Source organism: Schistocerca nitens, chromosome 3 (genome assembly GCF_023898315.1).
Source record: "Schistocerca nitens isolate TAMUIC-IGC-003100 chromosome 3, iqSchNite1.1, whole genome shotgun sequence".
In the NCBI taxonomy this organism is placed as follows: domain Eukaryota; kingdom Metazoa; phylum Arthropoda; class Insecta; order Orthoptera; family Acrididae; genus Schistocerca; species Schistocerca nitens.
In genome coordinates, this window is record NC_064616.1 from 596,248,057 (window position 1) to 596,274,439 (window position 26,383).

A 26,383-nucleotide genomic window follows, 5' to 3' on the forward strand; every position below is an offset into this window, starting at 1 on the left:
ATTTCGAATAAATCTGTAGCAATATGACCGTGTAGTGCATAAGAAAGACTATGGATATTCAAGGAAAGAGCACTTGTTACAGAAGGCGGTGTTCACGCGATCCAGGCATGCTCGATACAATTTACAGGATGTGTGTGGTAGTGACCTACCACGTTATGCGCGACATAGAACATAGTGATTTCAAGGGCAGCATTGTATGGCTGCATAACTACAAACAGTGCTACAGAATTGGAGGACGTAAGATAATGAAATCCCAAACAAAGCGTCAACTTGACGAGCACAGCAAACTGCACAATCGACCCGAAAAATTGTAGATGAGATAGACAAACTTAGTCGGACGGAGTGGCCGAGCGCTTCTAGGCGCTACAGACTGGAACCGCGCGACCGCTACGGTCGCAGATTCGAATCCTGCCTCGGGCATGGATGTGTGTGATGTCCTTAGGTTCGTTAGGTTTAAGTAGTTCTAAGTTCTAGGGGACTGATGACCTCAGAAGTTAAGCCCCATAGTGCTCAGAGCCGTTTGAACCATAAAAAAACTTATCCCATCGTTCAGTAAGGAATTTGATTCCAACTCCGACTAGTCAGGATTTGAGGAGGAAATACATATGAAAGGAGTCCTGGAGCTGCGCGGAGTGGCCGCGCGGTTTGAGGCGTCATGTCACGGACTGCGCAGCCCTCCCGCCGGAGGTTCGAGTTCTTCCTCGGGCATGGGAGTGAATGTTGTTCTTAGCATAAGTTAGTAAAAGTAGTGTGTAAGTCTAGGGACCAATGACCTCATCAGTTTGGTCCCTTAGGAATTCATACACATTTGAATATTTTGGAGTCCTGGAAACTAGAGGAACCGAGAAAGTTATATAAAGATCAAGTAACATAAATTCTTTAACGCATTCGTATACTGTTCTACCAAATGTTAATCTGGATGGTAAATTTTACGTGGAAAGTTGTTTATTGTGCCGAGAGAAGCTGGAGGTGCTCCGCGCTCAACAATTCTTTCTCATTTGTGCGATCACGCACGAGCAGTAGGGAATATTTACATCACAGCAAGCAAGAGTGGGGAAAAGGTCGTAAAAGAACTACAACTATGCCATGAACACTGCTTTTGGCCAATAGCTGGTAAAAATAACCTGCTTTTGCTTGATTCCTGCTCTACTTATATAAATCATACTCCCTTAGAGCAAACTGTCCCTCCTGAAAAGTGTGTGAGGTTGCAGGTCATACCAACTGGAACCATTGGACAAATTCAGCTTCTGAATGTTTGTTTTTTCCGTGCTTATACAACATATTATCACACTATCTGAAGCTACGCCTTAAAGGATAGCCAGTTTCACGATAAGCCCACGACAGACTGTTCCCATTCGCGTGCATGCCATCACATTCCATCAGTTCTCATCACCCCGTTACACCAATATGATTCTGTATGCATTCTTTAAGAGTGGATACCTAGCTGAACGTGCTGCACTGTTTGTAACTCCCAAAAAGTTCGCCGTCGATCTTATTGGTGCGCTGTTTTTCATTCGTTATTCATGGTGCAAGTTAATGGTTTGTTTTGAACATTTATTGAATGTTGACGGTGTACATTTTGTGAAGTGTAATACATACATACCACACAAGTTTGATCTCTGCACTTAATATCTCTTGATCTCCGTACCAATACAGGGTGTTTATAAATGAATATCGGAGTTTTAACGCTTTATAACATTTATTATATTAAACTTACAGTTATAAATGATACCTCAAATGAAAGGGCAACTCAAACAGTTTTACCAAGAACCTTATAAATGTTCAATGTGAGAACCATTTGTCACATGGCACACATCAAGTCTATAGCCAAGTTCTTCCCAAACGTTGATAAGTGTGTCTTCAGTGATTGTAGCAACAGCTGCTTCAGTCCGGTTTCTTAATTCAATGAGGTCCGCTGGTAGCGGAGGCCCGTACACATGATCCTTGATGAAGCCCCAAAAGAAAAATTCGCATGGCGTAAGGTCGGGTGAACGTGGAGGCCATGCAAAGCAAGCCCAATCAACGTTTTGGAAGAACTCGGTTATAGACTTGATGTGTGCTGTGTGACAAATGGTGCTCACACTGAACATTTATAAGGTTCTTGGTAAAACTGTTTGAGTTGCTCTTTCATTTGACATATCATTTATAACTGTAAGTTTAATATAATAAATATTATAAAGCGTTAAAACCCCGATATTCATATATAAACACTCTGTATTTTGGCAGTTATTTACTACGATGCTACATGTTTACCAACATAAAAAGTAACATATCTGTCAGAAGTGTATTTCTTTCGTTTCGTAACTACAAAAAATATTATACTTACAAAAACTTGATAGAAAAAACCTACAAAATCCCCTGCGGTCTGCATGAAATCACCTTACAGTCATGGCTTACTGTACAAACGACCAGAACTTGTTGTAGATTTCGAGAAAGGGTTTCGTTGTGGAAAAGGTCATAAAGCACGTCGTAGTATGCACCATATATCGTTTCTGGCAACCTGGGTGGTTTTTTAGCCTTTAAAATCTTTCGATGCAGGTAGCTATGGGACATCTAAAGATCAGATTACTTATCACAAAAGAGCGAGAAGCACACTGAATTTGTGACAGCTTTTCATTCGATTGCTCAGGCGCAGTTCGCGCTAATGCCGACAAGACACGGCCAGCCTCGTGTTGTGTCGCAGGAATCACGGCTAACGAGTGACGCAGTACGCGAACAAACAAGTCAGCCGAAGCCACGCCCTCCGATAGCTGGGTCATGTGCCAGCAATGCGGGTACCTGTTGCTCTAACAAACACGATAACAAAAAAGCAGCTTCTTTCGTAATAGAGTTGAACAACTTAAAAAACACTGCTGGCCATTAAAACTGCAACATCGTGAACGCAGCATGCAACAAACGTCAGACGGACATGAAGTGCGAACAACATCCTGGGATAATCGAATCATTAGCATTTCAGCGCGGTCGAAATAAGTGACAATAACACCATCTATAGGATGATTCCGCGATGACGTGACGAGCTTTCAGAATGGTGGAGAAGGGTACACGTATGAATCTAAAGTAAGAGACCCTGGTCCGGAAACAACTGATTCGAAAGCTATAAGCGAAAATCTTGCTGATATCTCTGACAGTGGAACACATGTATCTGTACCATTGTTGCTAAGACTGTGGTAGTATGGACGAAAACAAGAAAAAATGCCTAGTAAACATGGGCTCTAAAACGCATACCTACGCTCCTGCGAAACACATTTCTTTTACCGGACTAGTTTTCCCAGAGCCTTGAAGATATGCAATTTAGATAGCGTATTTAGTGACCAATTCTTCTTAGTTTGCTCCATACTACTTCCTCCAAAAATATTGAACTCGAAGAGATTGAGGTAGAAGAGATGTGTATCGCAGTATCCGGTATGAACAGGGGGTCATAGCTCTTGAGGAATACAGCCCTTATTTACTGGAAATTTTTTTCTTGTTTTGGCCCCTACTACGACCTCTGAAAGTTGCCTGTCCTACAATCTTAGCAACAGTAACGATATATGTACAAGGGGTACCCAAAAGAAACCGAACAATATTTTTTGTAGTTCCGTGTTTTGCCGCTTGTAGCGCACAGAGCGAACATTCCAGAGTTAGGAAGCCGAGTGCTGTCGCTGAAGGATGTCAGGACTAGTTTCGTCACAGTTCCTAGTGACAACTTTCTTGTGTGAGTGTCGGTTTTACAACGGCTGATTTTCGCGAACAGCGTGCGGCGGTGAAATACTGCTTTTTGCCCGGAGACAGGGGAACAGAAACTCTTGAAATGTTAAAAACTGCGTACAAGTACGATGCTGGTCCAAGGCTTCCATTGTTCTTAGCATACGTTAGTTTAAGTAGTGTGTAAGTCTAGGGACCGATGACCTCAGCAGTTTGGCCCATTAGGAATTCACACACACACACACACACACACACACGCGCGCGCGCGCGCGCGCGTACTTTGCCTCATTCCGCTTCCTGTAAGCTTCAGTTATAAGAAATTGTACCAGGAACATTGCATTTATTATGGATCCTCAGAGTGTCGCCGGCTTTGAAACAACATACTTCCATAATACGCAAGTTACAATAATTCTTTAACCAACAATATGACGGTTCCCGTCATTTTATTACAACCAATCATACAGTTAACGACGGTTTTTTGAGAGGTGCTCAAGTTGCTGGCGCTTAGAAACGGAATATTTACACATGGGCTTCAACTGAAACCCAATATGGCGTTCCGGGACTCGGTACATAAGAGAAATGGCGTGCATGTGAAGTACGTAGCGTTCTTCCATCTCACTAGTCAACTTCCAAACGCACGTTTAGAATCTCTGTCATGGTAGATACTGAAACTTCCTGGCAGATTAAAACTGTGTGCCCGACCGAGACTCGAACTCGGGACCTTTGCCTTTCGCGGGCAAGTGCTCTACCAACTGAGCTACCGAAGCACGACTCACGCCCGGTACTCACAGCTTTAGTTCTGCCAGTACCTCGTCTCCTACCTTCCAAACTTTACAGAAGCTCTCCTGCGAACCTTGCAGAACTAGCACTCCTGAAAGAAAGGATATTGCGGAGACAGGAAGTTTCATATCAGCGCACACTCCGCTGCAGAGTGAAAATCTCATTCTGGAAACATCCCCCAGGCTGTGGCTAAGCCATGTCTCCGCAATATCCTTTCTTTCAGGAGTGCTAGTTCTGCAAGGTTCGCAGGAGAGCTTCTGTAAAGTTTGGAAGGTAGGAGACGAGGTACTGGCAGAAGTAAAGCTGTGAGTACCGGGCGTGAGTCGTGCTTCGGTAGCTCAGTTGGTAGAGCACTTGCCCGCGAAAGGCAAAGGTCCCGAGTTCGAGTCTCGGTCGGGCACACAGTTTTAATCTGCCAGGAAGTTTCATATCAGCGCACACTCCGCTGCAGAGTGAAAATCTCATTATGGTAGATACTGCTCTGCACGTTCGCAAAGACTGGTGAACTAGCGGACCCCGAAATATCATGACGTCATATCATGACGTTTCTCTCACTCTCTCACAAGCCACTCCGGATCGCTTAAAGTTATTGTTTGTTGTGAGCATATAATGGTGGAGTGCAGCACGTGTTATGTGTGCGATAAAGCGTTTCAGCTGCGCAAAACTTTATGTGGACACATCAGAAAGTGTACGACATAGAAAGAGATATTGAAGGTACAAAGTGACCCTAGGACGACTAGCGTTTTGTTCATTTGTATGTGGCATTTTGATAAACAGAGCTGATAGCTGTTTGTTTACACAATAACAACGACCAAAATTGAAGCATATTTGGGTTACATATCTGGGCTAGAGTATGATATTGGACTCACCACCCTCCTTCCTCGAAACCTTGGTTGGAGTGACAAGCTTATCTGTAGCGTAGTCTGAGGTCTACATTAGGTTGAAAGGTGGTAATTTTGTTATCAGTTGTGGAACTCAGCGCACATGAAATAAAGATTGTCGTAACAGACGGACGTGTGGCATACTCTAATATTCACGTTTGGGCCGTAATTAAAGGCACGTTGATATATTTAACGCACTTCTCGTAATAAAAACTGATACTACATGGTAAACTCAAAAAACATACACTACTGGCCATTAAAATTGCTACGCCAACAAGAAACGCAGATGATAAATGGGTATTCATTGGACAAATATATTATACTAGAACTGACATGTGATTTACATTTTCACGCAATTTGGGGACATAGATCCTGAGAAATCAGTACCCAGAACAACCACCTCTGGCCGTAATAACGGCCTTGATACGCCTGGGCATTGCGTCAAACAGAGCTTGGATGGCGTGTACAGGTACAGCTGCCCATGCAGCTTCAATACGATACCACAGTTCATCAAGAGTAGTGACTGACGTATTGTGACGAGCCAGTTGCTCGGCCACCATTGACCAGACGTTTTCAGTTGGTGAGAGATCTGGAGAATGTGCTGGCCAGGGCAGCAGTCGAACATCTAGAAATATGGATTCTGTCTGTTGCCCTTCATCCGTATTTTGCAGAATATCTTGTGAAACGGGCAAGATGAGTTACGTACTAGCGATGCTTCCTAAATCATGCGTACAAGCTAAGTAAGGTGGCAGTTCCGTAGAGTACCTGCTTCCCTTCTTTGTCTCGGCTGCGTAGTTACACAGTCATCACTTAAACGTCCAAAGAAATCATCTGAATTGACTTGATATATCTCCATATTTCGACGTGCTTTTTGAACGGGTTTGTTCAATCGCGGAATCCAGCGGACGGCGACCTCTGTCGCGTCCGGAATGTCAAGCAAGATGTTGAAAACTGATCCATGACTGATTTACACTTTTTCCACAATCGCTTCTATTGCGATATGCTGGTCTTCCAGAACCAGAGACTCGATAGCTCGCGTGCTTCCAGGTTATTCACAGAGAAGTTGATCTGCCACCTCGCTCGTCATCCAGACGTTTTTGACCACACTGAAGCGTCTGCAGCACTTAACCACTGTACCATTTGATAATGCATGTGACTGTACATTTCTACCTACACAACACGGACTATTGCAAGGTTCTTTTTCTAAAAGTGCAGAAAATAATTTGCCGCATCAGAGTTCACTTTGTGATTGGGCTTCGCCATTTACTTTTGGTTCTTCTAGTGGCGTGCCATGGTAGGTACTGTGACGTGCGGATTTCAACACGCGGCAGAACTTTTTGAAGACATTACCAGCGAACTAAAAAAAAAGTTGATTACCAGAGCATGTTGGAGGATGGGCTCCGAATAGTAGCTTATATCACGACTGTCTGTAAAACATCAGAAAACATCATTTTGCATTAAAAATACTCGCAATTGCGAATATGGACAACCATCAGCTGTAGAACAACCATCAGCTGTAGAAAGTAGGAAATACATGGATCATAACAACGCCATATCACACACGAGCGCTGCGACATCTGCAACAGTCCGACGCCTTCACTATTATTCAGTCTCGACTTGGCCCTATCCGATCTTCATCAGTGTCTGAAACTTAAAGGGCAACTTCCAGCTCTTCACGTTGCAAGCTGAGGTGAGGTCGTGGCTCCGTCAACGTAGTCGAACATTCTCCATTGATGGTATCAACAAACTGATCTACCGTTAGTTGAAATGTGCTCGTCGCCAGGATGACAACGTTGAGAAATAAATTTGTAGACGTGAAGAATAAAGATGTAAAGTGTTAACAACGTTTGTTTCATTTAAAATGCTGTAAGAGTTTTCACATAAAAAATTCGGAGGCATTACGTTACAGTACGTCGGCGTACATAATCTTATTTTTCCGAGGTGATGATTAAAATGCTTAGTACCAGGTCTGTTTACACTCTTCAAGTGGGTTTTCAGGTCAATACAGGTATCAGAAAGACTCTTTAGTTCACTCAAAAGCCGCTTCCATATGTCCTGACAACGACATAGCAAAAGAGCTGTAATTACTCGATGCTGGAAATACTGATAACTCTTCGTGTTACTATCACCCTGAAAATATCTTTAACCTGAATTCCGCAACAGTACTACGCAATTTCAGAAAGCTATCGAATGGGCACACATGAAATAGCACTTTAAACAGTGTTTTGTATTTAATTAAAACCAAAATGATGTTTACACGATAGTGAAGTGCCCGTGTTACTCTAAATTACGAGCGAAGTTCCTTTGTGCATGCTTGCACTTCAAAAGGAACAGGCACTGCGTCGACTACAGTCGTTATGAAATATATTAAGTATATTCGCAATTGCGAATATGGACAACCATCAGCTGTAGCATGACAACAATGCAAATTTGTGTCGGACTGGAACTCGATCAAGGATTTTCGACTTATCGCGAGCGGTCGCCTTACCATTTTGCTATCCGTGCGAGACTCCCGGTCAGACCCAAACTTCCATATGTCGGCAACCATGCGAGCATGTCCAAAGGAACTTTGCTTCGTAATTTAGAGTAACACGGGCACTTCAGTATCGTATTCATCCGCCGTCACCAGGCAAGCGACTTTCAAGTAAAATGTCTCACCTGTGCGGGAATATACGTAATGAATGTACGTGTACATGTTGTAGACGCGTGGTTGACGACGTATGGAAGTTTGCGTCTGGCCATGAATCATACACGGATAACTAAATAGTAAGGCGACCGCTCGCGATTAGCGGGAGAATTGGGCTCGATTCCCGGTCCAACATAAATTTTCATTGTCATCATTCCATTCTACAGCTGATGGTTGTCCATATTCACAATTGCTAATATTTTTAATGCAAAATGATGTTTTCTGATGGGGTTAGGCGTCGGATGACCACCAGCTGACTCTCTTTTTCCTACGAAGGCTGTATCGGATCTTTTACAGTAAATTAAGTTTTACGTCCACTGATAAGGGGAAATAATGTGGTGAATGTTATGAAATGATAATTAAATGGACACCCTAGCTGCAAACAGGCGTTGATGTACTTCATTGCGGACATGTTGAAAATGTGTGCCCCGACCGGGACACGAACCCGGGATCTCCTGCTTACATGGCAGACGCTCTATCCATCTGAGCCACCGCGGGCACAGAGGATAGTGCGTCTGCAGGGACTTATCCCTTGCACGCTCCCCTTGAGATCCACATTCCCTACATGTCCACACCACTACATTCGTAGTGCACCTAATAGACGCACTATCCTCTGTGCCCGCGGTGGCTAAGATGGATAGAGCGTCTGCCGTGTAAGCACGAGATCCCGGGTTCGAGTCCCGGTCGGGGCACACATTTTCAACATGTCCGCAATGAACTACATCAACGCCTGTTTGCAGCTAGGGTGTCCATTTAATTTTCATTTCATTTCTAGCAAAGCTGCATGGTCATCCACGGTAACTGTTCTTTCGGGAACAGATACTACCGTCATATATAGTGGTGAATGTTACACTGGCTGGAAGCTGCTACAAAATGAAGAAAGGAACGCTTCTACAGAATTACATGTGGAACACGTAAAAAATTGTGCCCAAGAAAAGATGTCTCAAATTCGAAGATATTTTACCTAAGAAACTTTTCGTACACCGCTAGCCATTAAAATAGCAAAATCGTGAAGCATCTGAAATAACTGAAATTTCCTTATTGAGCGTATGCAGCGTAGTAAGAAGCGTACATTATTGCATAAGGGGCGATCAAAACCTTCCGATTCAGGGCGTTGCTGCAGCGTACAAGTATATGCAACGCAATGTGGTATTGGTGTCTTTCCGGCGTGCGAGTGGTAAATGCGGAAACGTCAGCTATGGCGACGGTATTACCAAGTGGCCAACGGCCTTGCCGCAAAGTTAACACCAGTTCCCGTCAGATCACCGAAGTTAAGCGCTGTCGGTCCTCGTTAGCACTTGAATGTGTCACCCTCCAGATCTGCCGACCGCTGTTGGCAAGCGAGCTGCACACAACCCGTGTGAGGACAATTGAGGATCTACTTGACTGAGAAGTTGCGGCTCTGGTCACAAAACCTGACAACGGCCGGGAGAGCGGTGTACTGACCACATGCCCCTCCATATCCGCTTCCAGTGACGCCTGTGGACTGAGGATGACACGGCGGCCGGTCGGTACCGTTGGGTCTTCCGGGGTCGGTTCGGACAAAATTTATTATCAAACGCATCCAAACAGGACCATCGTCCTGTTAATCTCTTCTTGGCTGCCTAACGGCAAATCCTGGTACACTTCCACCGGAGAATGAAGATGTGTATGAGGCAGTATGTCTGTCGAAAACCACCATTACGGAATGGTGCAATAAGTTCCTTGCTGGTCTCGATTCGACACAGCGCACGTCCCCACATCGCAAATGTCATGAAGCAGAAGTTACGCAAACTCAAGTGGGAGACACTCGAGCTCCCGTCCTATAGTCTCGATCTCTCCCCGTGCGATTATCACGCCTTCGGTCTTTGAAGCATCGGCGATTCCTCTCGGACGAGGCTGACCAGCAGGGAGTTACGGATTTCTTCCCGCAGCAGGAAACTGTGTTTTATCAAATGGGTATCTTCAGCTTCGTGCGTCGGTTGGATGATTGCCTTAATGTTCACAGCGATTTTTCCTTACAGAGGGCCGAGTAGAGACACCTCTGTGACAAGTAAGCGTAGCTGCTGGGAACCTGTGAAGCGTCAATGCCGCCAGTAAAACATTATTAGACTTCAGTTATTTATTCACAATGTTTACAAGTCCTCGTTTTTCTACAGCAGCTTCAGCTGCTGCTAATTCAGCTGCATGTTGAATTTTAGCTGACATCCATTGCATTAGCTCAGCGTTTACACGCCCGGGAGGTGATGTCAGCGGCCATGGAGGCGTGGCGGCTGGGGACGAGCGGATCGGCGGCTGCCCAACGCGAAGTTCTCGCGCCGGCTGCGGTGAGTACTTGGTCTCGCTCCGAATTCTACGACGACCCTTGATGACCCATCAGCGATGTACCTTGTGTCGGTAGTCGTGTGGTCGGTTGATCTCCTCCCTACCCCTGGCAGGTTTCAGAACACCAAGAAGCCTGAGCGTTGAACAGGAACGTGGACACCAAGGGACCCTGTTCCTGGCTTCCAGGTTGGAGTCCAGTATTGACAGCACTTTGCAATTTGGTGTAGTCGGAATAGTGTTTCTCCACCAGTAGATGTTTGGTGAGCAGCATGAAGCTCATCGGGTGAAGGCCATCATCTTGAGTACATCTTCACATAGTTCATAGACTGTGATGGAGCGCGCAGGGCATAGATTTACTACAGGATCGTAATTATGGAATCGAGTGCTATTACTATGAATGTCATCGATCCCAATGATCAACTCATGGCAAGAGCTGGAGTATATAAAGGGTGCTAGCGTGAGGCTATGACGCAGAGCTCGGTTCGTAATGACTGAATGTGCCCTCCTTATTCTGCTAAATTCACTGCAGTGTTGGCCTCTCTCAATATCCACTTATGAAATACGAGGGTTGGAACTTAAATAGTGGCAACTATTTATTCAAAACCGATAAAAAAGAGGTACATGCTTGCACCTGTTGCTGTCCTTCAAAGTAGTCACCAGCGTTGTGTAGAACCCGTTGCTAGCGATGTGGAAGGCGTAGTATACCGTTAGCAGAGCCTGTTCTGTTGATGGTGCGAATGGAGTGGTCTAAAGTTATGGTGATTTTCGTGTACCAGTGTGATGGTGTTATCCCAACGTATTACGTTCCTCCACGGCAGACCGTCAATGCACAGTATTACTGTTCGTTTTTGGAGCATCGCCTGCAACCAGCTTTGCGAAAGAAGCGGCGACACTTTCTGCGCAACCCACCCATCATTTTGCACGACAATGCGCGGGCGCATACAGCGCAAGCTGTGGCTCCTCTGTTCGGTCGATGGGACTGGGAAGTACTGTACCATCCACCAAACTCCCCGGACTTATATCATTGTGACTTTGATTTGATTCCGAAGATGAAGGAACTACCCCGTGGCATTCGCTTCAGAACTGTTCCAGAGATTCGACAGGCAGTAGACCACTCCATTCGCACCATCAACAGAACAGGCTCTGCTAACGGTATACTACACCTTCCACATCGCTGGCACCGGGTTCTACACAACGCTGGTGACTACTTTGAAGGACAGTAACCGGTGCAAACATGTAACTCTTTTGTATCGGTTGTGAATAAGTAGTTGCCACTATTTAACTTCCAACCCTCGTAGATACAGTTTCTTGAAACATACCTTACGATCTAACAAATACGCTTGTCGCACTTCCTTTGGTTTTCCTTCCTCTTCTCGGCTGAATGCTTATTCCTTACTCGGCAACCAGCGTCGTCGACCCGACCCAGTTGCGACATAATGGCTCGCTTCCTGCTTCCCCCTGTGTCTCTGGCATGACTTGAATTTGACTGAGACGATGTGAGTGAGTTTTCATATTTTTCTTCTAATTTCTACCCATCACTATTAGTGCCGTAACTGCCTGATTGACATACCGGTTTTGGGCTGTATGGCCTTCGAAAGCAAATATTTTAATCGCCCTTTATACTTGTTGGTAGTTTGGGGGTAGACAAGGCTTGAAATTTAGCAAACATAGCTGCCACCTCTGGAAGCAACAAAGGCTCTCCCAACTGGAAATCTAATCGAAATGAGCGTGGATAACACGTAAGGACACGTAATCCCCTGCTGCTTCAGCTCTTTGCCAGAGTTCACCGTTCGTAGTGGTTGGCGAGTGATAACCACATGACAACGTGTTTTTCTTGTGTGTGAGAGGTCTGTAGAAAGTGGGCCAACAATTGAGCACGCACTGAATCCAGGTAGATCAACACAGCACGGGCAACAAACGGTATTCTTCAATGAAAACGTCTCTGTAACCTCAACAATGGTGCCTTAAGGCGTCAGAAATGTGACACTCGCTATCCATATTACCGACAATGCAAACCAGAGGAGACAAGGAGACCGTGTTGCGAAACAAAAAGGCACCCTATAGCATCAGGCCAAATTCTGGGCGAGTATGACGATGAAGATTGCCTTCCACTGTCAAATTCCGATTTGTCCTGGTAGATGTGTCTCCTTCCTACATGATGCATAACTCGATCATCTGATAAAAAATCAAATTCAAATATAATTTCTGAATGAGAAACCTGCTGTGTAGCATTTTCTTGTATAAAAGATATACAGGGCGATTCCGTGATGATGCTGCAAATTTTCAGGGATGATGGAAATGGGTAAATGTATCAATTTGTGGTAAGGTATTCTGATCCAGAAACGAACGAATCGCAAGCTACAGGCGAAAATCGTCCTGTTGTATTTTACAGTGGAATACGAGGATGTACCCAAAAGAAATTGAACTTTTTTTTCCTCATTTATTCTTATTTTCAGAACAGACCTTCAGTTCCCTTCAAAGTACTCTCCACTTGCTCTATTACACTTGTCAGCGCCGGCCGAAGTGGCCGTGCGGTTAAAGGCGCTGCAGTCTGGAACCGCAAGACCGCTACGGTCGCAGGTTCGAATCCTGCCTCGGGCATGGATGTTGGTGATGTCCTTAGGTTAGTTAGGTTTAACTAGTTCTAAGTTCTAGGGGACTAATGACCTCAGCAGTTGAGTCCCATAGTGCTCAGAGCCATTTGAACACTTGTCTAATTTGTTATTCCATTTTTCAAAACATTGTTTAAATTCATCTTTTGTGTGCTTGACAGCACCTCCATCGTTTTTTTCTTCACCTCAGCAACATCAGCAAAATGCTTTCCTTTCATGTCTCTTTCATTCTAGAAAACAAGCAAAAGAAAAAGTTGCGCGGGGCAAAGTCGGGTGATTATTGGTGTGATAAACAGGGGTCCCCCCCCCCCCCCATGAACCACGGACCTTGCCGTTGGTGGGGAGGCTTGCGTGCCTCAGCGATACAGATAGCCGTACCGTAGGTGCAACCACAACGGAGGGGTATCTGTTGAGAGGCCAGACAAACGTGTGGTTCCTGAATAGGGGCAGCAGCCTTTTCAGTAGTTGCAAGAGCAACAGTCTGGATGATTGACTGATGTGGCCTTGTAACAATAACCAAAACGGCCTTGCTGTGCTGGTACTGCGAACGGCTGAAAGCAAGGGGAAACTACAGCCGTAATTTTTCCCGAGGGCATGCAGCTTTACTGTATGATTAAATAATGATGGCGTCCTCTTGGGTAAAATATTCCGGAGGTAAAATAGTCCCCCATTCGGATCTCCGGGCGGGGACTACTCAAGAGGATGTCGTTATCATGAGAAAGAAAACTGGCGTTCTACGGATCGGAGCGTGGAATGTCAGATCCCTTAATCGGGCAGGTAGGTTAGAAAATTTAAAAAGGGAAATGGATAGGTTGAAGTTAGATATAGTGGGAATTAGTGAAGTTCGGTGGCAGGAGGAACAAGACTTCTGGTCAGGTGACTACAGGGTTATAAACACAAAATCAAATAGGGGTAATGCAGGAGTAGGTTTAATAATGAATAGGAAAATAGGAATGCGGGTAAGCTACTACAAACAGCATAGTGAACGCATTATTGTGGCCAAGATAGATACGAAGCCCACACCTACTACAGTATTACAAATTTATATGCCAACTAGCTCTGCAGATGACGAAGAAATTGAAGAAATGTATGATGAAATAAAAGAAATTATTCAGATTGTGAAGGGAGACGAAAATTTAATAGTCATTGGTGACTGGAATTCGAGTGTAGGAAAAGGGAGAGAAGGAAACATAGTAGGTGAATATGGATTGGGGCTAAGAAATGAAAGCGGATGCCGCCTGGTAGAATTTTGCACAGAGCACAACATAATCATAGCTAACACTTGGTTTAAGAATCATGAAAGAAGGTTGTATACATGGAAGAACCCTGGAGATACTAAAAGGTATCAGATAGATTATATAATGGTAAGACAGAGATTTAGGAACCAGGTTTTAAATTGTAAGACATTTCCAGGGGCAGATGTGGACTCTGACCACAATCTATTGGTTATGACCTGTAGATTAAAACTGAAGAAACTGCAAAAAGGTGGGAATTTAATGAGATGGGACCTGGATAAACTGAAAGAACCAGAGGTTGTACAGAGTTTCAGGGAGAGCATAAGGGAACAATTGACAGGAATGGGGGAAAGAACTACAGTAGAAGAAGAATGGGTAGCTTTGAGGGATGAAGTAGCGAAGGCAGCAGAGGATCAAGTAGGTAAAAAGACGAGGGCTAGTATAAATCCTTGGGTAACAGAAGAAATATTGAATTTAACTGATGAAAGGAGAAAATATAAAAATGCAGTAAATGAAGCAGGCAAAAAGGAATACAAACGTCTCAAAAATGAGATCGACAGGAAGTGCAAAATGGCTAAGCAGGGATGGCTAGAGGACAAATGTAAGGTTGTAGAGGCCTATCCCACTAGGGGTAAGATAGATACTGCCTACAGGAAAATTAAAGAGACCTTTGGAGATAAGAGAACGACTTGTATGAATATAAAGAGCTCAGATGGAAACCCAGTTCTAAGCAAAGAAGGGAAAGCAGAAAGGTGGAAGGAGTATATAGAGGGTCTATACAATGGCGATGTACTTGAGGACAATTTTATGGAAATGGAAGAGGATGTAGATGAAGATGAAATGGGAGATACGATACTACGTGAAGAGTTTGACAGAGCACTGAAAGCCTGAGTCGAAACAAGGCCCCCGGAGTAGACAACATTCCATTGGAACTACTGACGGCCTTGGGAGAGCCAGTCCTGCCAAAACTCTACCATCTGGTGAGCAAGATGTATGAAACAGGCGAAATACCCTCAGACTTCAAGAAGATTATAGTAATTCCAATCCCAAAGAAAGCAGGTGTTGACAGATGTGAAAATTACCGAACTATCAGTTTAATAAGTCACAGCTGCAAAATACTAACACGAATTCTTTACAGACGAATGGAAAAACTAGTAGAAGCCAACCTCGGGGAAGATCAGTTTGGATTCCGTAGAAACACTGGAACACGTGAGGCAATACTGACCTTACGACTTACCTTGGAAGAAAGATTAAGGAAAGGCAAACCTACGTTTCTAGCATTTGTAGACTTAGAGAAAGCTTTTGACAATGTTGACTGGAATACTCTCTTTCAAATTCTAAAGGTGGCAGGGGTAAAATACAGGGAGCGAAAGGCAATTTACAATTTGTACAGAAACCAGGTGGCAGTTATAAGAGTCGAGGGACATGAAAGGGAAGCAGTGGTTGGGAAGGGAGTAAGACAGGGTTGTAGCCTCTCCCCGATGTTATTCAATCTGTATATTGAGCAAGTAGTAAAGGAAACAAAAGAAAAATTCGGAGTAGGTATTAAAATCCATGGAGAAGAAATAAAAACTTTGAGGTTCGCCGATGACATTGTAATTCTGTCAGAGACAGCAAAGGACTTGGAAGAGCAGTTGAATGGAATGGACAGTGTCTTGAAAGGAGGATATAAGATGAACATCAACAAAAGCAAAACAAGGATAATGGAATGTAGTCTAATTAAGTCGGGTGATGCTGAGGGAATTAGATTAGGAAATGAGACACTTAAAGTAGTAAAGGAGTTTTGCTATTTGGGGAGCAAAATAACTGATGATGGTCGAAGTAGAGAGGATATAAAATGTAGACTGGCAATGGCAAGGAAAGCGTTTCTGAAGAAGAGAAATTTGTTAACATCGAGTATAGATTTAAGTGTCAGGAAGTCATTTCTGAAAGTATTTGTATGGAGTGTAGCCATGTATGGAAGTGAAACATGGACGATAAATAGTTTGGACAAGAAGAGAATAGAAGCTTTCGAAATGTGGTGCTACAGAAGAATGCTGAAGATTAGATGGGTAGATCACATAACTAATGAGGAAGTATTGAACAGGATTGGGGAGAAGAGAAGTTTGTGGCACAACTTGACCAGAAGAAGGGATCGGTTGGTAGGACATGTTCTGAGGCATCAAGGGATCACCAATTTTGTATTGGAGGGCAGCGTGGAGGGTAAAAATCGTAGAGGGAGACCAAGAGATGAATACACTAAGCAGATTCAGAAGGATGTAGGTTGCAGTAGGTACTGGGAGATGAAAAAGCTTGCACGGGATAGAGTAGCATGGAGAGCTGCATCAAACCAGTCTCAGGACTGAAGACCACAACAACAACAAACAGGGGTCATACCATTTTTGGTCAAGAACTGTCGTACAGACAAGGCTGTGTGAGCAGGGGTATTGCTATGATGGAAAAACCAGTCAACCGAGAGCCACAATTCAGGCACCTTCCGCCGCACTTTGTTGCGCAATCTTTTCAAAACTTCCAATTAGAAAGCTTGGTTAATTGTCTGACCGTGCGGAACAAGCCCTGAATAGACTACTCCGTTCACATGGAAAACACAAATCAGCATTTTTTAATGTCTGATTTCACCTGACGAGCTTTCTTGAGGTGAAGTGAAATTGAAGTCTTCCTCTGGCTTGATTGTTGCTTTGATTCAGGATCGTAAGCAAAGCACCAAATTTCGTCATGTGTGATATTTTTTAAAAAATAGTTTGGATTAGTTCGGGACTCTTCTTTCAAAGTACAGCTTCCACGCGACTTTGTTTTTGCTCAACAGTCAGCAGCCGTGACACGAATTTGGCAGCCACCCTTTTCATTCCCAAATCTTCTATCACAGCCGCGCGGTCTCAGGCGTCTTGTGACGGTTCACGCGGCTTCCCCCATCGGAGCTTCGAGTCCTCCTTCGGGCATGTGTTGTATTTAGCGTAAGACAGTGTAAGTTAGATTAAGTAGTGTGTGAGCCAAGGGACCGATGACCTCAGTGGTTTGGTCCCATAGGAACTGACAATATTTTTTTTTTTTTTCCGTCACGGTTCTTTGCACTGAACTCCAAGATACTGGCGACAGCTCTACAATCTCTTCAATGGTCCGTCGTCGACTTTCGTTGACAACTGCACGAATGTTTTCAACATCTTCATGTATTTTGGCATTGGAATGACGACCAGAATGAGGTTTGTCATCAATTGACAAAAATGGTTCAAATGGCACTGAGCACTATAGGACTTAACTTCTGAGGTCATCAGTCCCCTAGAACTTAGAACTACTTAAACCTAACTAACCTAAGGACATCACACACATCCATGCCCGGGGCAGGATTCGAACCTGCGACCGTAGCAGTCGTGCGGTTCCAGACTGTAGCGCCTAGAACCGCTGGGCCACCCCGCGTCAATTGACATTTCACCATTTTTAAAATGGGCAGACCATTCAAACACTTGAGTTGTCCCCATAGCATCTAAAGATATTCCGCAAGCCACCGTATAGTGCGTGGCGGAGGGTACGACGTACCACGGCTAGTCATTTCCCTTCCTGCTCCACTCGCAAACAGAACAAGGGAAAAACGATTCTCTATATGCCTCCGTATGAAATGGTTCAAATGGCTCTGAGCACGATGGGACTTAACTTCTGCGGTCATCAGTCCCCTAGAACTTAGAACTACTTAAACCTAACTAACCTAAGGACATCACACACATCCATGCCCGAGGCAGAATTCGAACCTGCGACCGTAGCGGTCGCGCGGTTCCAGTCTGTAGCGCGTCGAACCGTTCGGCCACCCCGGCCGGCCCCTTCGTATGAGCCCTAATTTCTAGTATATTCGTTGTCCTTACGCGCAGTGTATGTTGGTGGCAGTAGAATCGTTCGGCAGTCAGCTCAAAGGCCGCTTCTCTAAATTTTCTCAATAGTGTTTCTCGAAAAGAACGTCGCCTTCCCTCTAGGGATTTCCATTTCACTTCCAGGAGCATCTCCGAAACACTTACGTGTTGTTCGAACCTAATAGTAAAAAATATGGCAACCTCTGAATTTCTTCGATGTCTTCCTTCAATCTCAGCTGGCACGAGTCCCAAACACTCGAACAGTACTCAAGTACATGTCGCACCAGCGTCCTATATACCGAAGTCGACCATCTGCCTTCCTTACACAATTCTCTCATGTTCCTTCCATTTCATATGGCTTTGCAACGTTAACCCCAGATATTTAAACGACGTCATTGTGTCAAGCAAGACACTAGTAATACTGTATCCGGACATTACAGATTTGTTCTACTTACTCGTCTGTATTAACTCACATTTTTCTGCCTTTAGAGCTAGCTGCCATTGATCACACCAAGCAGAAATTTTGTCTAAGTGTTACTGTATCTACCTACAGTCACTCAACTTCGACACCTTACCGTAAATCACAGCATCATCAGGAAAAAACCGCAAATTGCTGCTCACCCTATCCGCCAAATCATTTATATTTATAGCCGGCCGCGGTGGTCTCGCGGTTCTAGGCGCGCAGTCCGGAACCGTGCGACAGCTACGGTCGCAGGTTCGAATCCTGCCTCGGGCATGAATGTGTGTGATGTCCTTAGGTTAGTTAGGTTTAAGTAGTTCTAAGTTCTAGGGGACTAATGACCACAGCAGTTGAGTCCCATAGTGCTCAGAGCCATTTGAACCATTTGAACCATTTATATTTATAGAGAGAACAACAGCGTTCCTATCATACTTTTCCCTGAGGCACTCCTGACGATACCCTCGTCTCTGATGAACATTCGCCGTCGCAGACAACATACTGGGTTCTATTACCTAACAATGTTTCGGGTCACTCACATACCTGTGAACTTATTTCATACGCTCGCATCTTCGTTGAAAGCCTGCAATGGGGCACCACCTTCCGGAAATCTAGAAAATCTGCCTGTTGCCTTTGGGTGGTGGTTAGTGTTTAACGTCCCGTCGACAACGAGGTCATTAGAGACGGAGCACAAGCTCGGGTTAGGGAAGGATTGGGAAGGAAATCGGCCGTGCCCTTTCAAAGGAACCATCCCGGCATTTGCCTGAAACGATTTAGGGAAATCACGGAAAACCTAAATCAGGATGGATGGAGACGGGATTGAACCGTCGTCCTCCCGAATGCGAGTCCAGTGTGCTAACCACTGCGCCACCTCGCTCGGTTGCCTGTTGCCTTTCGTCCGTAGTTCGCAGTATATCATGTGAGAAAAGGGCAACCGAGTTTCGCACGAGCGATTTTTTTAAAACCATGCTGATTCGTGGAGATAATCTTCTCAGTCTCACGAAAGTCTATTATATTCGAAATGAGAATATGTTCAGGGATCCTGCAGCAAACGGAAGTTAGGGATATTGGTCTGTCGTTCTTCTACTCTGCTTATACACTGGAGTCACCTGCGCTTTTTTTTTCGGTCGCTTGGGTCTTTGTGCTGGGCGAGAAGTTCTTGATAAATGCAGGCTAAGTAAGGGGCTAATGCCGTAAAGTAGTCTTTGCAAAACCGAACTGGAACTCCATCTGGACCTGGTGATTTATTTACTTTCAAATCTTTCACTTGTTTCTCTACTATAGGTATGCTTATTAGTATGTCGTCCATACGGAAGTCTGTCCCATGGTCGAATGACGGGATGTTTGTACGATTCTCCTGTGTGAACGATTTCTTGAACATGAAATTTAAACTGCTCACGTACATGTATGTATACGTGCTGCAAACGATAATTGTTTACAACGTGCCACAGTGCTGTAGGTGGTGTCAAGGTGAACAAGTTATGGTCTACCAAGTTGAAGAGCGAGATTTTTAAAAATTTTAGGATTTTAAAAACCCCTCGTTCGTGCAGTTTCAAAATGGCTCAAATGGCTCAAATGGCTCTGAGCACTATGGGACTTAACATCTGAGGTCATCAGTCCCCTAGAACTAAGAACTACTTAAACCTAACTAACCTAAGGACATCACACACATCCATGCCCGAGGCAGGATTCGAAGAACCTGCGACCGTAGCAGTCGCGCGGTTCCAGACTGAAACTCTTAGAACTGCTCGGCCACCGCGGCAGGCGTGCACTTTCAAAATGTTAAACTGACGTTTTTGTGAATTGCACCGCAAAGTAATGCGAATTTTAACAGCATAAAATGAACAATTAAATCCTTTTGTTTGTATGGGATTCTTAGTACGAATCTTCTGTACTTGTAAGGGTTAAGCTTAGATCGAATTGTAAACGTAATTGGTTTTTCTAGAACCTTTACAAAAGTGTTTTTTATTGATGGAGCTTGTAGGCCAATCTGAATTTACAGTTATGTCAAATAAAGATAGGATTGGAGACCGTGGCTGTTACAGGAAAGAAACTGTTGACGGTGTACAGCAACCAACAACAAATTGGTTTTGGCTTACTTTATTCAAAAAGTACAATTACCAGTTTCGAAGTTACTCAATTCATCATCATATGATTAACTGGTAAAACGATGAATCGTTTGAAAGGTGTCTGAAGACGAATCGTAAAAATTCGAAACTGGTAGGTAACCTAAAACCACCTTGTGGCTGGTCTTTGCACACCATCAACAGTTTATTTACATCAGTTTGAATTTGTTTCACGGCCTGATAAACCGAAAGCGTCTATCGTCAAATTGTTCATCTCGCCTTCCCCTACATCACCGTGGAACGTTGTAAATTGTTACCGTATACATCTTCAAAGCCTGGTGAGGGTTTGTGTTGTACCGCTACGTAAAGTGGATACAGCTTGTTGCCACGCACTGGCAGCCAGCGGTTCCCTGTGTGTATCTCTTCCGCCCGCAGAGCCAGTGCTGGTTATCGTTCTATTTGTCCGCCCGGTACAGATGCGGGCCTTTGTACTCTGTTTGCCCAGAGTGCGCTAACCCGGAACGGGACTAACATGCTACGCTTTCACGAGCTTCCCCTCCTCCTGCCCCATCCAAGTTGAAAAATAGATTAAAACGCTAAAGGCAAATCGGGACCCGCTACTGTTCCTTTCAATCTCGTTAAGAAATATGATATTTAACCACACTGCTGGCCATTAAAACTACAACAGGGTGAAAGCGGCATGCAACAAAGGTAAAGCTGGTGTGAAGTGGTGCTACATGCTTTGATATGCAAAATATTAGCATTTCAGCGCATCTTCATAATACAGGTAGGAAATATTACGCCGCATAATGAAATTTTCACTCTGCAGCGGAGTGTGCGCTGATATGAAACTTCCTGGCAGATTAAAACTGTGTGCCGGACCGAGACTCGAACTCGGGACCTTTGCCTTTCGCGGGCAAGTGCTCTACCAACTTTTTTTTTTTCATTTTGTTCAGTATAGTTCGTTGCGTTTGGTCTGTGCGGACGTCACATGGCGTCCGTTCAAGATAGTCGTTGATTCCTCTACTCAGTTTTTTTGTTACAGAGGACAATCGGCCCTCTGACCGAACACGTTTTTTTAAATCTCATTTCGTTCGTGTTAGCTCATTGCATCTGCTCGGGGCGGACGTCGTAAGACATCCGTTTAAGTTCGTTGTTGATCGATTAACTCAGTTTTTTTATTACAGAGGGCAGTTAACCCTCTGACCGAATAAATTTTCAGTCGAGGGAAGTGGTGCTACATGCTTTGAGAACACGCTGAGCTACCAACTGAGCTACCCAAGCACGACTCACAAAGTTGTGAGGACGGGGCGTGAGTCGTGCTTGGGTAGCTCAGTTGGTAGAGCACTTGCCCGCGAAAGGCAAAGGTCCCGAGTTCGAGTCTCGGTCCGGCACACAGTTTTAATCTGCCAGGAAGTTTCATTACGCCGCATGTTTCTCATTCAGAAATCTACCAGCTCGCTCTCTCTCACATAAGAAGACAAAGAAAATATTCCAGAATTCGAATCAAGAACAACTGCCAACATGAGAATTACGTATCCTTGATGTGGCGAAACAGCTTAAAATACTTAAAAAAGGCAAGGCTACAGGTCAACATTGTACGTTCCTTTCAGAGTATGCTGATACAGTAGCTCCATACCTAGCAGTCGTATACAACCGTTCGCTCGTTGAAAGATGTGTACCCACATGCTGGAAAGTTGCACAAGTCACGCCAATACCCAAGAAAAGAAATAGTAATCTGCTGAATTACAGACCCACATCACTAACATCGATTTGCAGTAGGATTCTGGAACACGTACTGTGTTCGAACATTAAAAATCACCTCGAATCAGGCGATTTGTTGACAAACGGGAAATACGTATTCAGAAAATACCGTTATTATGAAAAACAACTAGCCCTTTATTCTCACGGAGTAATGGATGCTATCGACAGAAGACGTCAAATTGATTCCATATTTTTAGATTTCCAAAAGGCTTTTAACACCGTTACTCACAAGTTACTCTAACTGAATTGCGTCCCTATGAAGTATCGTCTCAGTTATGTGTCTGGATTCGTGATTTCCTGTCAGATAGATTACAGTTCATAATAACTGATGGAAAGTCGTAGAGTAAACCAGAAGTAATATCTGGCGTTACGCAAGTATATGTTATAGGTGTTATAGGCCCTCTGTTATTCCTGATCTACATCAACGATTTAGGCGACAATCTGAGCAGTCCTCTTACATTGTTTGCGGATGATGCCGTCATTTACCTGGTAATGTCACCAGATGATCAAAACGAACGGCAAAATGATTTAGAAATAACATTTGTATGGTGAAAAAACTGGCAGTTGACTCTAAATCATGAAAAGTTTGAAGTCATCCACGTAAGCACTAAAAGGAATCAGCTAAATTTCAGTTACACGACGAACCACACTAATGTAAATTCATCTAAATACTTACGGATTACAATCAGCAGTAACTTGAAATGCAGCGATCACATAGATAATGTTGTTTGAAAGCAAACAGAAGATTGCGTTTTGTTAGCAGAATACTTAAAAATGTAACAGGTCTACTAAAGAGACTGCTTACACTGAGCGCTTCTGGAGTATTGCTGTGCGATGTGGGATCCGTATTAGATAGGATTGACGGAGGGCATCGAAAAAATTCAAAGGACAACTCGTTTTTTGTTATCGCGACATAGGGGAGAGAGTGCCACGGATATGATACACGAACTGGGGTATCAGTCATTAAAACAAAGGCATTTTGGCCGGCCGGTGTGGCCGTGCGGGTTCTAGGCGCTTCAGTCTGGAACCGCGTGACCGCTACGGTCGCAGGTTCGAATCCTGCCTCGGGCATGGATGAGTGTGATGTCCTTAGGTTACTTAGGTTTAATTAGTTCTAAGTTCTAGGCGACTGATGACCTCAGAAGTTAAGTCGCATAGTGCTCAGAGCCATTTGAAAGGCATTTTGATCTGCGGCATGAGCTTCTCATGAAATTTCGATACCCAAGTTTCTCCTGAGAGTGTGAAAATACATATTCAAATACAGAGATATGAAAACAGGCAGAATACGGCGCTGCGGTAGGCAACGCCTATATAAGACAACAAGCTGTCTGGCGCAGTTGTTAGATCGGTTACTGCTGCTACAATGGCAGGGTATCAAGATTTAAGTGAGTTTGGACGTGGTGTTATAGTAGCGCACGAGCGATGGGACACAGCATCTCCGAGGTAGCGATGAAGTGGGGATTTTCCGGTACGACAATTTCACTAGTATACAATGAATATCAAGAATCCGATAAAACATCAAATCATAGGCATCGCTGCTGCCGGAGAAAGATCCTGCAAGAACGGGACCAATGACGACAGAAGGGAATCCTTCACCGTGACAGAAGTGCAACCCTTCTACAAACTGCTGCAGATTTCAACGCTGGGCCATCAACAAGTGTCAGCGTCGAACCATTCAATGAAACATCATCGATATGGGCTTTCGGAGCGGAAGGCCCTTTCGTATAACCTTTATAACTGCACGATACAAAGATTTACGCCTTGCCTCGGCACGTCAACACCGGCATCGGACTGTTGATACCTGGAAGCATGCTGCCTGCTCGGACAAGTCTCGTTTCAAATTGCATCGAGCGGACGGACGTGTATGGCTATGGAGACAAGCACCTCATGAATCCATGATCCCTGCATGTCAGCACGGGACTGTTCAAGCTGGCGGAGGCTCTGTTATGGTGTGGGGCGTATGCAGCTGGAGTGATTTGGGACCCCTGATATGCCTAGATACGACTCTTAGAGGTGACACATACGTAAGAATCCTGCCTGATCGCCTGTACCCATTCATGTCCATTGTGCATTCCGACGGACTTCAGCAATTCCAGCCGAACAATGCGACACCCCACACGTCCATAATTGCTACCGAGTGGCTTCAGGACCACTCTCGTGAGTTTAAACACCTCCACTGGCCACCAGACTCCCCAGACATGAACATTGTTGAGCATATCTGGGATGCCTTACAACTTGCAGTTCGGAAGAGATCTCCACCCCCTCGTACTCTTACGGATTTATGGACAGCGCAGCAGGACTCATAGTGTCAAATCGCTCCAGCGCTACTTCAGACATTAGTCAAGTCAATGTCACGTCGTGTTGCGGCACTTCTGCGTGCTATAGGGGGCCCTACACGATATTAGGCAGGTGTACCAGTTTCTTTGGTTCTTCGTTGAACTTTGTTGGCTCCACCTCCATAGGAAGAAATAATCACCATAATAAAATAAGAGAAATCTGAACACACATATAAAGATCTGAGTGTTCGCTTTTCCCGCACGCTGTTCGGAAGTGGAATGGTAGAAAAGTAGCTTGAAGGTGGTTCGCTGAGCCTCTGCCAGGCATTTAATTGTGAATTGCAGAGTAACCATGTAGATGTATATGTAGATATAGATGATGTGTCGGAATTCACGCAACGGTAGGATTTTGGGCTGCCGAGCAGTTTATCGGAGTGCAGTATTGTTGTACCTCGGGCTGTCAGCATTGCGACCCCTTATGCAGTGAACCTTACCGCGGCAGCAAATAGAGATGAGCCAAGAACGGTGCACCCTATCCCAACACTGGATCCATGGGTACAGCCATGACTTCTTCTCAAACGAGTCTCGATTCTGCGTACAGCATCACGTTGGACATATCCGTGTGTGGAGCCTCGGAAGAGGAAGAACGTTGTCTGATTGCATTTGGTATCGTCATATGGGCCCATCACCTGGCATGATAGTACCTGGTGCCATTCGGTGCACAACATGAGCACCTCTGGTTCACACAACCTTTAATTTGGACATCAGTCGTTAGATTTCTAAAGTGTTAACGCCAGTGACTACGTCTTTGAAGTTCAAATGGTTCAAATGGCTCTGAGTATTGTGGGACTTAACATCTGTAGTCATCAGTCCCCTAGAACTAAGAACTACTTAAACCTAACTAACCTAAGGACATCATACACATCCATGCCCGAGGCAGGATTCGAACCTGAGACCGTAGCGATCATGCGGTTCCAAACTGAAGCGCCTAGAACCGCTCGGCCACAGCGGCCGGCTGTCTTTGAAGTCTCCATTACGTAATCTTTCAAAAAGGAAACGCATGACTGCATGTTGGCCGTTGTGTCTGGATCTACCTCGACTGCTGGCCCACCTAGCACGTTCTCCTGTTCTGTCACTGAGTGACGCCATCTGGTCATGGGTTTCCGAGAGCCTGGCACACCACCACTTGCGAGACACTACGACTGATGACCAGAGTTGAAGCAGCAGGGAATGACCGTTTGATCTTTCACCCAACCTCAGTTCGATGTGATGCCCAGTGGTGGCAGAAATATATACTAGATTTCAGGCTCTGTATTACCCTCAAGTTCGCCCCTGTAGCCGAGTGACCAACTTGACAGACCCTCATACTGGTGACCTGGTTGCGATTCCTGGTCCTCCTACGGATTTTTTCTTGGTGGGAGGTCTGGACCGCGGTACACTCAGTCCCGTGCTGCCACCTGAGGAGCTACCTGATTGAGAAGACGCGGCTCCAAGGTCTAAATGTCGACAATGGCCAGGAGTGCAGTGTGCTGACCCCATGGCCCTCCATACCACATCTGATGATGTATAGCTGAGGATGACGAGGCGGTCGGTCCTCTTCCTCGCGGCCTTTCATTTCGTTTCGTTTCGTGTTCCCTTCAGATCGTCACAAGTCTAATAATGCAGTGTGCCTTTATGTCTTTACGCACAATTCGTAAAATTTCCTTATTTGCTATCCATCGTGGTGTTGCAGCTTCAACGAACAGCAGTGTAGCTCCGCTTTGTAATTTACTCCAGAACCCTTGAGTATAGATCCCAAA